Source organism: Amblyomma maculatum, chromosome 11 (genome assembly GCF_055883805.1).
Source record: "Amblyomma maculatum isolate TAMU_Amacu chromosome 11, ASM5588380v1, whole genome shotgun sequence".
Lineage (NCBI taxonomy): Eukaryota > Metazoa > Arthropoda > Arachnida > Ixodida > Ixodidae > Amblyomma > Amblyomma maculatum.
In genome coordinates, this window is record NC_139354.1 from 109,166,678 (window position 1) to 109,181,228 (window position 14,551).

The following is a 14,551-nucleotide window of genomic DNA, read 5'->3' on the forward strand; positions in this document are numbered from 1 at the left end:
ACTGTCTGTGTACTGCCACTGTATAAGTACGCATCGGCCTCAAAAAGTTGAGATATTTTGCCGAATTAGCAATTCCTTCCAAGCAACGTCCTGCTGTACAGTGACAGTAGGAAGAGACTATTGCCAACACCAGCATGTGCTACTTTTGCCCCTCACGGTGCCTTAATGCCCCCCCCCCCCTCTTTTTTTTTGTCCCCAGTAATGTAGAAATATTGTGATTTGCGATGGAGAGGTCAAGGCTAAAGATATTGCAGCAGCGTGCCACTCTGTGCACATAGCCTACATGCAGTGGAGTGCAGGATCCTGTGCTGATAGAATTCCCCTTAAGAAAAAATATAAGCATGCATGCGTAAGACCACAGCTTACATGCTGTGTGGCCTGCACCTGTTGCCTAACTAAACAGCTCTTTGAGAAGGACGTTTTTTTAGCATGGCTGTTTTTGGCAGTTGTGCACGGGCACATCACAAATAGGACTATCCGCTTTTGCATATGAGCGAAAAATCAATTGTTTCTATCGTTTCTTCTGTGCAGGTACAGTATAATACTGCTGGCCTTGGTAGACCATCACTACCGCTTCCGGTATATCAATATTGGAGCCCCCGGCCGATGCCATGATGCCAACGTGTATGGACGCTCCAAGCTGTGTACATTTATTGATGATGGACACTTTGAATCGCCTGTGGCCACAATCGAAGGTGTTGCTGTGACACCGGTTATACTCTGCGGTCAGGCTTCCCCCTTGACTTCAACTGTGCGGAAACCATTTCCGAGTTCATCATCACCAGGCACCTGCGAAGCCGCCTACAACTACAACCTCTCTAGAACAAGACGCATAGTGGAGAATGCATTTGGAAGACTTAAAGCTCGCTTTCGTTTTGTGATGAAGCGGATGGAATGCAAGGTGTCCAATGCGAAGCAAGCCATCAGGGCCGCGTGTGTTTTTTACAACATATGTGAAGCATTCAGAGACACTGTGGATTCGCAGTGGGAGCAAGACGTGCCTGCCTTTGATGCACTCTTCCAGCAGCCATCGCAAACCACCACTCTGTCACGCGGGAATGGACATCATGTCCGAGCTGCTCTTGCTCAGTACTTCTGGAGGCGTGCTCAGCAGGCTACATGACCAGCAGCATTGCACAACAGAACCAGAAGTGTTGTAGCCGTCACAGTTATTTCCCCTTGTTTTATTGCTGCATTTTGTGTAAAAGTGTTTGCCTTTTAATGTAAACTCCTTTGATATTTTAACTACTCCAGAATGATATATTTGCATCCAATTTTTATTCTAGTAACCACTTTGAAATGAAATATTTGATATTTGCACACACTTAGAATTTTCAGCTCTGAATAAATTAGGAAAGTGGTAGGCTCTCATATTGCGCAGCTGGTAGAGGATAGGCACTGATTTCTTCACGAGTCAGTTCGAAGCTACGCTGCCTTCTGTAAGGAAATTAGCTTTGCCAGAAAGGGCAATATGTTTGTAATGTGATGTTTTCAGTTTAACTGAATAATTATTTCTTATTGAATAATCTTTTATGATGTCCATTATTATTGGCCATTGCTTTCCTGCCACTTCAGTGGTCAAGGGATACATATGTTATGGTGAGGCTACCAGAAAAAAAAAAATATATAAAATAATATGCCTCTGCCCGTGCCATCAGGTATCATAATTAACCCACTCTCCTCTGTAATGCCTTTGGCCCTGAGGGTACAATAAATAAATAAACAGGCTAGTCAAGGAATACAATGAGAAGTCGGGAAACTTGAAAAGTAGCTTGAATTCAAGAGCAATCATGCTGCTTGAGAGACAAGGCAGAAGTGGTATTGTATGCAAGGAATATTTATTTTTGTAATACTTCCCTCAAGCATGACAGAAATTGGTCTTCACGATGCGCACCTTGCTCCTGCAGGTGAATTTGTTTGTCTTGGAATTCCTGCGTCTTCTTCATTCCTCTCTCTATTAGTAGGCACAGGTGCTGCTGCTCCTGAATGAGTTGTGCTAGCGCGTTTGCTTGCGGCGGTCGTCTTGCCCTCTTTTCTCGCGGCTCCGTTGAGGCAGGTGACAGATGTTTGGTTCCGCTGCTGTAGCAGACTGTTCTGATGTTTCACACGCATCGTTCTCTACAGTGCAGGCTGCGTCCTCATACAGGCTAGCGGGTGCCGCATCATCTTCTTGGGTGCTGTACACATTCTCCATTTGGTGGGTGAGCTAGAAAGCAATGGGATACTAATAATATTTGAAACATTTTGAAGCATTCTTCAGTGCAAGCAAATATATGAATCCACAGGCTATTGAAAATGACAAGATGTAGTATTACATAACACTAGAAAATTGTGCTGACATGCACCTGCAACCTATTCATCACTGCTCAGTGCTGCAAGTATGACAAAGGTTTTCCTGTAAGTAAATTTTGTACTACCTTACATATCTTACATTTTATAATATAACAAATATAACTGTACACGACACACAGATATGTGAACAAGGAAACTGTAGCATTCCCAAAATGTCATTTTTTTTTATTACCAGTGAATATCTGCAGCAAAATTCATCCAAAATGTGCACGTCTTACCTCCTCCACAGTGTAGCACTGGCTTTCTTCCATCTCTCTCTGGTTATTCATAGGCAATGTATTGAGAAATTTGTGTATATCCCAGTAATAGGGCCAAGTTATCTGTCCTTGCCCTGTCCCTTCTTTTTGTTGATGTCTCTGCAATAAATCAAACAGCCCTTTGCTAATACATTTTCAGCACATACACAACTCTCTGCAATGTCCTTTGGCCCCGAAACAATAAATAATGTATCTCAAGTATGAATTGTGTTGGCTGCATGATATAGTGCGCGACACGCAGCTAATAAGGACGACTGAAGGTGAAAAACTAATTAAAAGTTAGTGCAGTGCTACTCAATCGGCTTGCACCGCTGAATGCGTCGTACAATATACGACAAGCTATTTCTCGTAGTGGAGCGGAAGCTTCGACCACAAGCTGACGGCTTTCCGACATCGGCAGCTGGCTGTGCAGCTGCGTGAAAACTTGTCAGCTGCCCCATCCATCCAGGATCGCACAATGAATTTCGTAATCCTCTAGTAAAAATTACTAAATTACTGTACTTTATACCGTGACGGCGGCGTTTTCAAGCGAACTGTGCTGCGCGACGTCGGGGCATATTAAAGCGCAAGTGATAAAATGATCATCCAAGGCTTTTCACAACGGCGTCTCTCGGAGCCTGCGTGTAGCGTCCTGACGTTAAACCGCACGTACTATATGATTAGACGCAAGCCATATCTGATAAGCTACCCGCGGCAATGTTTACAAAACGATGACACGTGCACGTGATACAGCTGTTTTCTCTTTGCACGAAGTCATGCTTCAATATTTAACAAAATACGCTTACCTGTACTTGTTTGCCAGGTTCTCAATTTTTGTCTTCGTTTCTCGCAAAGATTTGTTGATGCCACCCTCGCGTAGCTTTTCAACTATCAACTGGTATACCTTGGAGTTGCGCTTCGCTCTCCTCAAGTCATGAAGATGATCTTCCCGTAATTTGATGAGACCAAATGTTTCCTAGGTGCTCCGATGTGCTCTTTCTCTCGATTCTGCAGCCGCTGCAGCCGTAGCCATCGCACGTGCCACACAGTTGACACGGGTAAACCACACATCCCACAATCACTACCTCTGCCGTTTAAAACAATGGCCGCGGCCGCGGTAGGCTAGTAGCTATAACCAACCTTTTTCGACCCCGCCGGGGCGGCGCAGTGGTTAGGGCGTTTGACTACTCTTCCCAAGGATGCCGGATCGAATCCTGGGCTCGGCGGCCGCTTTTCGATGGAGGCGAAAAGCTAGCGCCCGTGTGCTGTACGATGTCAGTGCGCGTTAAAGAACCCCAGGTGGTCAAAATTTTCGAAGTTCTCCACTACGGCATCTCTCATAGTCCGAGTCACTTTGGGACGTTAAGCCCCACAAACCAAACACAAACCAATCCAGACCTGGTCGCCGCAATGATATTTGACTTCCCTGTGACGGAGGTTGTATCGCTGAGCATTACGACTTTGTGTTTGACGAATACGAAGCCTAGCCAGTCGGCGGGCTTCTTCGCAAGCTGGGCGTATTCTTCGGCGTCGGAGACGGAGGCAGGTGTACCGTCCGGGAGGAGCATAGCATCTATCTTTGTAGTCAGTTCCCGTTCATGCCGAAGGTGAAAAGGCATGCAGCCGGTGATTCCTTCCACTGCGGTGTTATATTGTCACGTGGTGGTGACAAGATCGATGCCACAAATGAAGTCTGGGAGTGCACTGAAGAAACTCTTTATTGGGCTGACTTGCGCCCCCCAAAAAAACTAAGCGATTCGGCGGCGGCGATGGCAACAAACGTGCTAGGTGGTCGTCGAAAAAAGAATGCCTGTTTTACTTGTCAGCACTGAATTTAAAAGACGGCGAGGCAAAGGTCTAGATAAAGCCGCAAATGGTACTAGCATGACCTGGAACATTGTAGAAACAAACGCGAGCGGCTGGAACCTTCGCAATACGTCTCGAAACATCTTTCCCGACAAAGGAAATGATAACGCGTCGTATCGCGACAACGAGCACGAACAAACACGGAATACAGACTCGATAAGCGCGCCAGAATCACAATGATAAGGCCACATGCCAGCGTCTGTCGAACAAGAACAAATAAAGATTTCAACAGTTCGCGGCATTAATCCTCCCTTAAAAAAACATCGCCTCGATGTTTTAAAATAAACAGACATGAATTAACATAAACATTGCAAAGCAAATATGAATAGGCTCTAGCGCGCATAATATGGCTTAAGGCGTACAACATGCACAATTTCTGGATGCACTCGGCGCCGCTGCGATGCTGCCGCGCCGTCGGGAAAGACCTCGCGGTGCAATTGTCCCAGTCGGCGAAGCACCTTGCACGGGCCGAAGTATCGGCGTAAAAGCTTTTCGCTCAGTCCGCGGCGGCGAATCGGCGTCCAAAGCCAGACTTGATCTCCCGGCCTGTACTCAGCATCGCGTCGTCGTAAGTTGTAACGTCGGGCGTCGGTTTGTTGCTGACCTTTAATGCTCATTTGGGCGAGTCGTCGGGCTTCCTCTGCATGTTGCATGTTGAAGGCTGAACGGGGTCGACCTGGTTGTCTCCTGGACGGCGGTAATATAAGCGAAGATGGCGTAAGGTAGAATGTCGTCCCATGTCTTGTGTTCGGCGTCGACGTACATTGCAATCATGTCCGCAATAGTTTTGTTGAGACGCTTCGTAAGTCCATTTGTCTGGGGATGGTACGAAATAGTTCGTCGATGGCTTGTATGACTGTATTCCAGGATGGCTTGCGTCAGCTCTGCCGTAAATGCCGCTCCCCTGTCCGTGATGAGCACTGCGGGGGGCGCCATGTCGCAAAAGAATTTGTTTGACAAAAAACTTAGCGACTTCTGCCGCAGTACTATTGGACAGTACTTTTGCTTCGCCGTAGCGGGTAAGGTAGTCGGTGGCCATGATGATCAACTTGTTACTCGCAGATGAAGATGGAAAGGGGTAGAGGACATCCATCCGAATTTGTTGAAAGGGCGTGGTTGGGGGCAGTATCGGGTCGCTGGCACTCACGGCACGTTTTCACATAATGGGCAACGTAGGCAGGCAGTCGTGGCTAGTAGTACTTCTCCTAGATTCGATGCAAGGTACGCGCAAACCCGACATGCCCTGGTGTTGGCTCGTCATGTAACAAATGAAGAATTTCCTGCCTCAGGCGTTTAGGCACGACAAGAAGCTGCGCGGTCTTGTTGGGAGCGAAGTTCTTCTTTACGAGGACGTCATCGCTTAAGCGAACGACGATAACTGACGCCTAAATACAGCAGGAAGGGAAGCGGTCTTGCCTTCCAAATAATCGGCTAGGTCTTTCAGCTGAGGATCTGAACGCTACTGCTGTGCAAAACTGCTATCGCTTACTGGTCCCAGAAAGACGTCGTCATCGTCCTTCGGGGGAGTGTCGACGAGAGCGCGGGATAAGCAGTCTGCGTCGGAATGCTTGCGGCCCGACTTAGCTCATGTGGTCGACAGCTAGATACACATGAAGCATATCGGTGAGGGTTTTGTTCAGGCGCTCCGTCCGCCTGTTCGTCTGGGGGTGATAGGCGGTACTGCTTCGGTGGGCTGTGCAACTTAGCCGCATAACTTCCTGCACGAGCTGTGCATTAAATGCGGCTCCGTAGCCTGTGATAACACCAGCTGGAGCGCCGTGGCGAAGCACAAAGGTTTCAACAAAAAACAGCGATTTCGGCAGCAGTATCACGCTGGATGGCTTCAGAATAACGGCCTGGGGGGCGAGTTGGTGTCTGATGGAATTGAACAGCGGCGCAACACGGAAACGGACACAGACAAGAAGGGGACACCACATGCGTTTGTTTAGCAATAACGTGATATGTAATTGGTGGCGTCAATAATCCGTCTGTGCCCCTGAGATGGCAGGAAACAGCCCCGATAAGTCGAGACCGACTTGATGAAGCGGTAATTTTGGCAGAGGAACAGGTTGGAGCAGACCGGCAGGCTTCACAGGGGGTTGTACGGCACTCGCAATCACGACATGATTTCACGTATTGTCTCAATTTGGCCACACGTTTGGGCCAGTAATACTTTTGACGTATTTGTCTTGCACAAAGGCGTCTGAGGCCAAGATGTCCAGAAGATTCATCGTGACAGGCGGGCAAAATTTTAGAGCAAAGAAGAGAACGTCTAATAGATAGATGGGCTGAAAGGCTGTGAACGTTCCTTTGTGCAAGACTTCGCTGCGTAGCGGAAAAAAGGCCAGCGCTCGCGAGTAACGGCGTGGTGGTATTCGCGTGCTGTTTTCAAGGTAAGCAATGAGCGGACAAAGCTCAAGGTCTTCACGCTGCATTTGAACAAGGGTCGACGTTGTGACTACTCAGAGGAAGGTCTCGAAGTCCACATCAGCGTCAGCCATGTCGAGTGGCAGTGGTGCTCGCGGTAGACAGTCTGCGTAAGTGTGCGTTTGGCTAGACAGACTACAGTAACGTCGAGCTCTTGGAGCCGCAAACTCCATCGCGCAAGGCGTCCAGAAGGGTTCTTGAGGTTCGCCAACCAGGACAGGGAGTGGTGGTCAGTGAACACTCTGAACGGTCGTCCTTAAAAGTACGGTCTAAATTTAGCCAGCGTCCACACCACAGCGAGACATTCCTTTTTACGTTGTCGAATGGTTATTTACGACACGAGAAAGCACGCGCTGGCTTAGGCGATGACACATTCATCGCGTTCCTGCCACTGTACTAGTACGGCGCCAAGTCCAACAGTGCTCGCCTCTGCGTGGACTTATGTGGTGGCGTTCTTGTCGAGGTGGCCTAAGATCGGTGACCACTGGAGACGCCATTTGAAGGTCGGCGAATGCAGCTTGTTGGTTTGTTGGTGGCCTCAGACAAAAGCAACGGCATCCTTGGTGAGGCGAGTTAAAGGCTCTGCGATTCTATGGCCAATAAAATGCCGGTGTTATGCACACAATCCGAACAACTGGCGCACGAGCGCTTGTAGGTTGGTTTCAGAAACGCCGCCATCGCAGTCGTCTTGTCAGAATCAGGGCGGATGCCATCGGAGCTAACTCGAAAGAGAAGTGCCACTTCTCCGGTTTAAGGGACAAGGCAGCAGAACGCATGGCAGGGAATACGGCGTGAAGACGGTTCAACTGCTCCGAAAACGTCTGAGAAAAAAACAACTATATTGTGAAAGAAGGCTAGGTCGAGCCGGCAAGGCCAGCGATGCCTTGTCTAGCGTTTTAATCCGATGACCAACCCAGGCGCGTGCCGGAGCCGTCGCCGCGGGACGACGACGATGGCATGTACAAATGAAAGAAGAAGATCATGGCATGTACAAATGAACGAGGTTCTACAGAAGGCTGACACTATCTGCCCGGGGGGTCGGAAGCGGCCAGCCTGGCCACTCCTAACTAACCGATGCACCAAAGCGCAGAAACGGTTTCAAGCGAGAATCATGAACAATTTCAGTTCCACAGTGGCGTCGATTGGCTGGGGGATCAATAGTTGTTACTTTGTAGTTCACTGGGGAAGTTTGGCTGATGACGTTGTAGGGACCAAGGAAGCGGTGATGGAATTTGTCACTAAGGCGAGGGGTGCGCAATGGTGTATAAAGCAGTATTTCATCACCAGGACGAAAAGAGACCACGCGATGCGTAGAATCGTAGCGACACTTGCAGTCTTCCTGGCACGCTTCCGTGTTGAGGAGGGCAATATGACGGCATCTGGCCACACGGGATAAGAACTCGGTAGGTAGTGACGTGGAGTAGTCGTACGTAGAGAAGGAAGTGTCGAGAATTGTAGTGGGAGGACGGCCATAAACGAGGAAAAATGAAGAGTAACTGGTTGTCTGCAGTACTGCTGTATTATAAGCGAATGTGACGAATGATAGAATAGTGTCCCAATTTCGATGGTCTGGTGTGATGTACATGCATATCATATTCGATAAGTTGCGGTGAAATCGCTCAGTCAGACCGTTTGTCTGGGGATGGTAGCTTGAGGTTGTCTTATGAAGGGTGGATGACGCGTGAGGAACTTCGGCAACGACTGTCGATAAGAAGGCCGTCCCGCGGTCATTTAGGAGCACCCGAGGAGCACCATGACACAATAAAAATGATCGCAAAACAATATTTGCTACTTCGTGAGCGGAAGCAGTCGGTACAGGTGCTGTCTCAGCGTAGCGTGTAAGGTGGTCGACAGCTGTTATAATCCAGTGGTTGCCCCCATCGGAGAGAGGTAGGTTATCTTATAAGTCGATGCCGACTTCGTCGAATGGCGTGGCAGGACAGGGAAGGGGTTGTTGAAGGCCAGTGGGAAAAGAAGGCGGCCGTTTGCGACGTTGGCAGAGAGGGCAGGAGGCGACGTGTTTGGCAATGCTGGAAGATAGGCCAGACCAAAAGAATAGTTTTTTTTCACGCGGTCGTATTTTTTATCAAAACCAAGGTGACCTGCAGTAGCGTCATCGTGGAGAGCCGCCAGTATAAGAGGGTGAAGCACACGCTGCACGACTAGGATCCAGCGAGTTCCATCAGGGCAATAGACGTAGTGGTGTAGGACGCCATCTTCGAGCTTGAAATTGCGAAGCTGTCGGCAAAGCCTAGAATTGGGCAGGTCGATGATGGGACGGCAGTAGGTATGGGCTAACTGCTGTGAGCGAAGAGCGTGTTTGTTCTCGGAGTCGTCAAATGAAACCATTGTGATATACGTCGGGCAAAGAGATGGTCGGCTGTGGTCACACGTGAAAATGCATTGGGAAGAAAAACAGCAAGTTGATTCCGAAAGTGGACAGCGAGAAAGAGCGTCGGCGTCTTGGTGTTGGCAGCCCGATTTATAAGTGACATCGAAATGGTATTCTTGCAGGCGTAGAATCCAACGGCCAAGTAGGCCAGTCAAATATTTGAGCGAAGACAACCAGCAAAGAGCACGGTGATCGGTGATTGGTCACTACTGTAAAATGCCGACCGTATAGGTAAGGACGAAATTTGGGCAGCCCAGACGACGGCAAGACAATCCTGCTCTGTAATTGTGTAGTTTTTCTCAGCTGTACTCATGATTCGACTGGCGAAGGCAATCACTTTCTCGCGTGAAGTTGCCTCATGCTGCAGAAGTACAGCGCCAAGAGAGTGACCTCTGGCGTCAGTGTGCAGCGCTGGAGCGCTGTCACTAAAGTGGCCAAGAACAGGATCTGATGTGAGCGCGTGCTTTAAATCATTAAAAGCAGTTTCGCACTGTTCAGTCCACACGAAAGGGCTGTGTGCTTTAAGTAGTTCCTAAAGTGGAGCAGCAATGATTGCAAAATGCCTTATAAAACGCCGGAATTAAGACGCCAGGCCGAGGTAACTGTGTAAATCTGTAGTCCGTTGTGGACGAGCAAAGTTCATGACCGCGATAATTTTTTCAGGGTCTGGACGAATGCCGTCATGGCTGAATAGATGCCCCAATATTTTAATTTCCTTCTGTGCAAGGTGGCACTTCTTGGTGTGGAGCTGAAGGCCCGCTGAAGCGAGACACGTGAGGACTTCATTCAGGCGCGTCAGATGGTCAATAAAAGTTGACGAAAAGATAACGATGTCGTCCAAGTAACATACAGAGGTTCTCCATTTCAGGCCGGGTATAACAGTATCGATCATTCTTTCAAATGTCGCTGATGCGTTACGACGTCCGAAAGGTATAGCATTAAATTAGTAAAGGCCATCGGGAGTTGCGAAAGCGGTTTTTTCTTTGTCGTCCTCGTGCATAGGTACTTCCCAATAACCTGAGCGGAGGTGCAAGGTCGAGAAATAATCGTCGCCTTGGAGAGAGTCAAGGGCGTCATCAGTTCGCGGCATCGGGTATACATATTTGCGGGTAATTTTGTTGAGTGCGCGGTAATCAACACAAAATCGTACCGAGCCGTCCTTTCAACTTAACGTAGGTACCAAGGTACACGGATACGTAAAGGTCTTTTTACAAAACCGAACAGCCACGCTGCACGTCGACAGCATCTACACACAACCCTACATGCTGGCCAGCATAGTAACACCACAAGGCTCTGTCCTATCTCCCTTCTTTTTTAATATAACGCTTGTTCCCCTTGCTTATAGATTACAAGTTATCCCCCACCTTCAGCACACGCTATATGCTGACGACATTTCTCTCTGGACAACACGGGTCCGGCGGACAAATCGAAACTACCCTACAAATTACAGCGGACACCACAGCTACTATCACACAAGCGATCGGTCTCGAATATTCTCCAGAGAAATCGGAGCTCCTAATCCTGCTGCCGAAAGGTGGGATATACCACACGAACATTGAGCTACAAATCCAAGGTAGACGCGTCCCTCGTGTGAACACGCTACGTATACTTGGTATGTATCTGCAAAACGACGGGAAGAACAAGGAGACACTAAAAAGACTGGAACAAACCCTCGCCGCAACCGCGCAACTAACAAGACGAGTCACGGGCAAAGCGCACGGACTCCGAGAAACTGACACTCTCCGAGGACACCCAGTTAGTCGTATTCTCTATGCGACCCCTTATCTTAGACTTACCGCAGGCGAAACTCAACAGCTAGACGCCATGATTCGGCAAGCGACCAGAACGGCTGTTAATCTGTCAGGGAACACAAGAAACGAGAAACTGCCTGCCCTGGGGTTGCACAATACAATACGCGAATTAAGCGAAGCACACCTTCAAGTCCAATACATACGCCTTGCGGCCACACTCACAGGTAGACAAATATTGCACAAACTTAACATCAGGATCCCTGCGAATGATCCAAAACTAAGCACGCTTCCATCTCACATCAGAGAATCTCTCTACATCCAATCGCTACCTCGAAATTTGCACCCTTTGCGGGATCAAGGTCATAGGACTGCACGGGCGAAAGCACTGCGCAAGTGGTACGGGGACGCCCCAGATTCGGTCTGGGTAGATGCAGCTGTAGACGACAGGGGAGCTACGGCTGTAGTGTACCAACCAAATACTTCGACCCCCTTAGTTTTGAACTGCCACCAGGCACCGCAGCAGAAGAGGCTGAAGAGACCGCCATCGCCATGGCCCTGAAAGACACTAGTGCCAACTTCATCATCAGCGACTCCAAAACCGCAATCTTAAATTATACTAGAGGCAGGGTACACCTCTCTGCCAAATGTCTCCTAGCCACAGAAACCCTCCACTACCCCCGACGCGTTAAGCTCATCTTAATGCCTGCGCACTCGAGAAATCCCGGCAAAGATGCCGCCGACTCCTTAGCCCGAGGGTCAAGAAACCGGGCAAAGGCTGAACTCGGGGATTTCTCGAAGGAGCGCATGCACACCTTCGTTGAGCTCACCGCACACTTCTGCGCCGAAAAGCAACAATACCCACCACCACACTCCTCCCTTACCACCAGGGAACAGCATCTCTGGCGAAGATTGCAAACGAGGACCCTCCCCACTCGCTCATTATTATCTCGCTATCAATCTATCCCGCCAACCTGCCCCCTCTGCCAAGCCCCTAAAGCGATACTGACCCATATCCTACTAACCTACCCGGCGTCTCCTCACCCCGGCGGATCGGTGCTACTCCGCACTTGGGAAGACTGGGAGACCACAATATGCTCCAAGGACCCGGCGAAGCAAAAGAACGCAGTTCGCCGGGCTGCCGACGTCATGAACAGATTGAACATGAAAGTTTGAGTGCAGTGGGGTCCTGCGGGGAGCCAGGAGGCCAGGGGGTTCCGAAATACCTTTGCAAATATAAATGTTTGGTCCTCCTCCTCTTTTTTTAACTAGCATGCACTACTGGGGTGGACTAATGGCTTGTTGAGGGACGAATAATATTGCGACGGAGCATGTCATTTACATTTTCTTCAATTACTTTTCGTTCATAGAGGGTACCCCGATAAGGTCGTCGGCGACCGATAGAGTTACGTTCAGTAATGATGCGATGGTGCGAGTCCGTCTCAGTGGTGGGGAAGTGGCATCAAAAATGGCTGGGTGGTGTCGAAGCAATGTCAGCAGTTCTTGGCGTTGGTTCGGCGTGAGGTTAGGAATAATAGTCTTTGTGAGAACAGAAAAAGAGACGTCTGACGAAACACTTTGCTGAGACAGAGAGGCGGTGAGCGCCATCAGAGACAAAGGTAGAACATCTACCATGCAAGGGGGAGAGGTTCCTTTTTGGAGCACCTGAATAGTTCCCGGATGGAACTCGGGCAAGCTGCCAAGGCATGCGACAACGCCCAACGGGTGCAACGGGTTCGAAGGGTCATTCCTTAGCTTACACTTTTTCAAACTTTAGTTGGATTACACTGTTCTGGTAAGAATAATGTATCGAAATTAAACGACTAGCTTTGTTCTGGATCGCTTCGAACTTGTCAGTCAAGTATTTATGATGGGGTGGCCTTTACCTTTTACCTTTTATTATTCCTCTCAGAATATGACGAAAAAAAAATGTAAAAGAAAGAGAGAGGGAGCCCGGACCAGCAAAGCTTTGCCAGGCTTAATCCAATTTAAGATAAAAGAAAAGGAGCTAAACGCCCAAAGTAATAAAAAATAATAAAAAAATAATTTAGATGAAAAAAACAACATGGACATAAAAATGTAAAAAAAATATGTTCAGACCAAAAATCATTTTGTGTAATGTGAATACCTAAGTATTTGTGCTGTGTAGAACGAGCAAAAGTGTCATTGTTAATGTATCAAGGAAAGTGTGAATTTCTTGACTTTCGGGTAAAAGAAACTATATGCTGCATTTGGAAATGCCCAGGTTCATTTGCCATGCATTGCACCAATCGTAATTGCAATCGATTCCAATTTGGACAGAAATGGGTTATCCGGTGCCTTTTGTTGAATGATAAATAATGCAGTCGTCAGAAAATGTGTGAGTAAAAGATGGGATGTCTATTGGCAGGTCATTAATATAAATTAAAAAGAGTAATGACCCATGGACGCTTCCTTGCAGTTCTGCTAATGTGACATCAAGGAGAAGGGAGGAGCAATTATTATTAACGGTGAACTGCTGCCGATCGGAAAGTCATCAGTTGACTGTCTTGACTGACGAATACCTTGTATGTCTGACGAATAAGCTCTATGCTATCTAAGAGTACTGCCACGTATCAGTGCATTAGGGTATTGGTCTCAGTAAATTATATTACAATTGAGCTGATGCATAGAAGGTGCCAGATATCTCGCAAAGGATCAGTCTTCTCTCGGCTTAGTATAGTGCGTCACCTTATTTCCTTTCCCGATTTTATATTACGGCCTGCCTCTTTCTAGGCTAAAAACATGAGTATCAGGAAAAACCCTGGTTTGGATTGAGATTATATAACAATGAGCAATGAGATGAGGAATTATTTTACGTACTAAAGAAGCATTTTAGGTAGTCCAAGCTATTCTGAGCACCCTTAGGTTTAACTGTGGAAAGTTTCAGGGCAACCCATTACTGCATAGAATGAAAATTACCAATAATTGCGATACTTTCCCGTTGTCCTCAAAGACAAAAACAAAACAAAAATAATGAGCTAAGCTATGAATTCAAATTCAATGAAATTGCTTAGGCACAGCAAAAGTGACCACGCAGCCAGATACTGCGTATCGAACACCAAATAACGAGCATGTTTGCTCTAATGGCGGTGATGAAAAGAAAGAATCGCATCATTCGGGGTCGTTTATTAAGAATTGCGCTTAAGAGCAAGTCCTAATAACGCGTTCATGTTTGAAGTGTAATTTCAATATGTTGAATAAGTTACCTTGGCCTTTAGCCTTTGTTGCAGAGGAAATCGGACTTGAAGCGACAGAAGCCACATGCGTAAACCGCCTATTCATTTTAAGTCACCTGCAAGGAAAATATTCGTGTAAATATGCGTATAGGTGAGTCGCGGCATTGTTAGATTGTTTTCACCAGAGCTTTTTCAAGATCGTATTGTAATGTTTTTCGGAAGGTTTACCAAATGACGATGCTGCTCGATTGTTTTAGGCGTGATAGTTGAAATTGTATTCGTAAGTATATGCACACGAAATCCCTACCCATTGTTTTAAGAACTCAGATTAAA

The 14,551-nt window shown here is 47.7% G+C and overlaps 1 pseudogene; it reads right to left on the reverse strand.

The window, feature by feature from the left end:
• Positions 1–1,838: 1,838 nt before the first annotated feature.
• Positions 1,839–3,681, reverse strand: LOC146174645 (uncharacterized; annotated as a pseudogene).
• Positions 3,682–14,551: the final 10,870 nt, after the last annotated feature.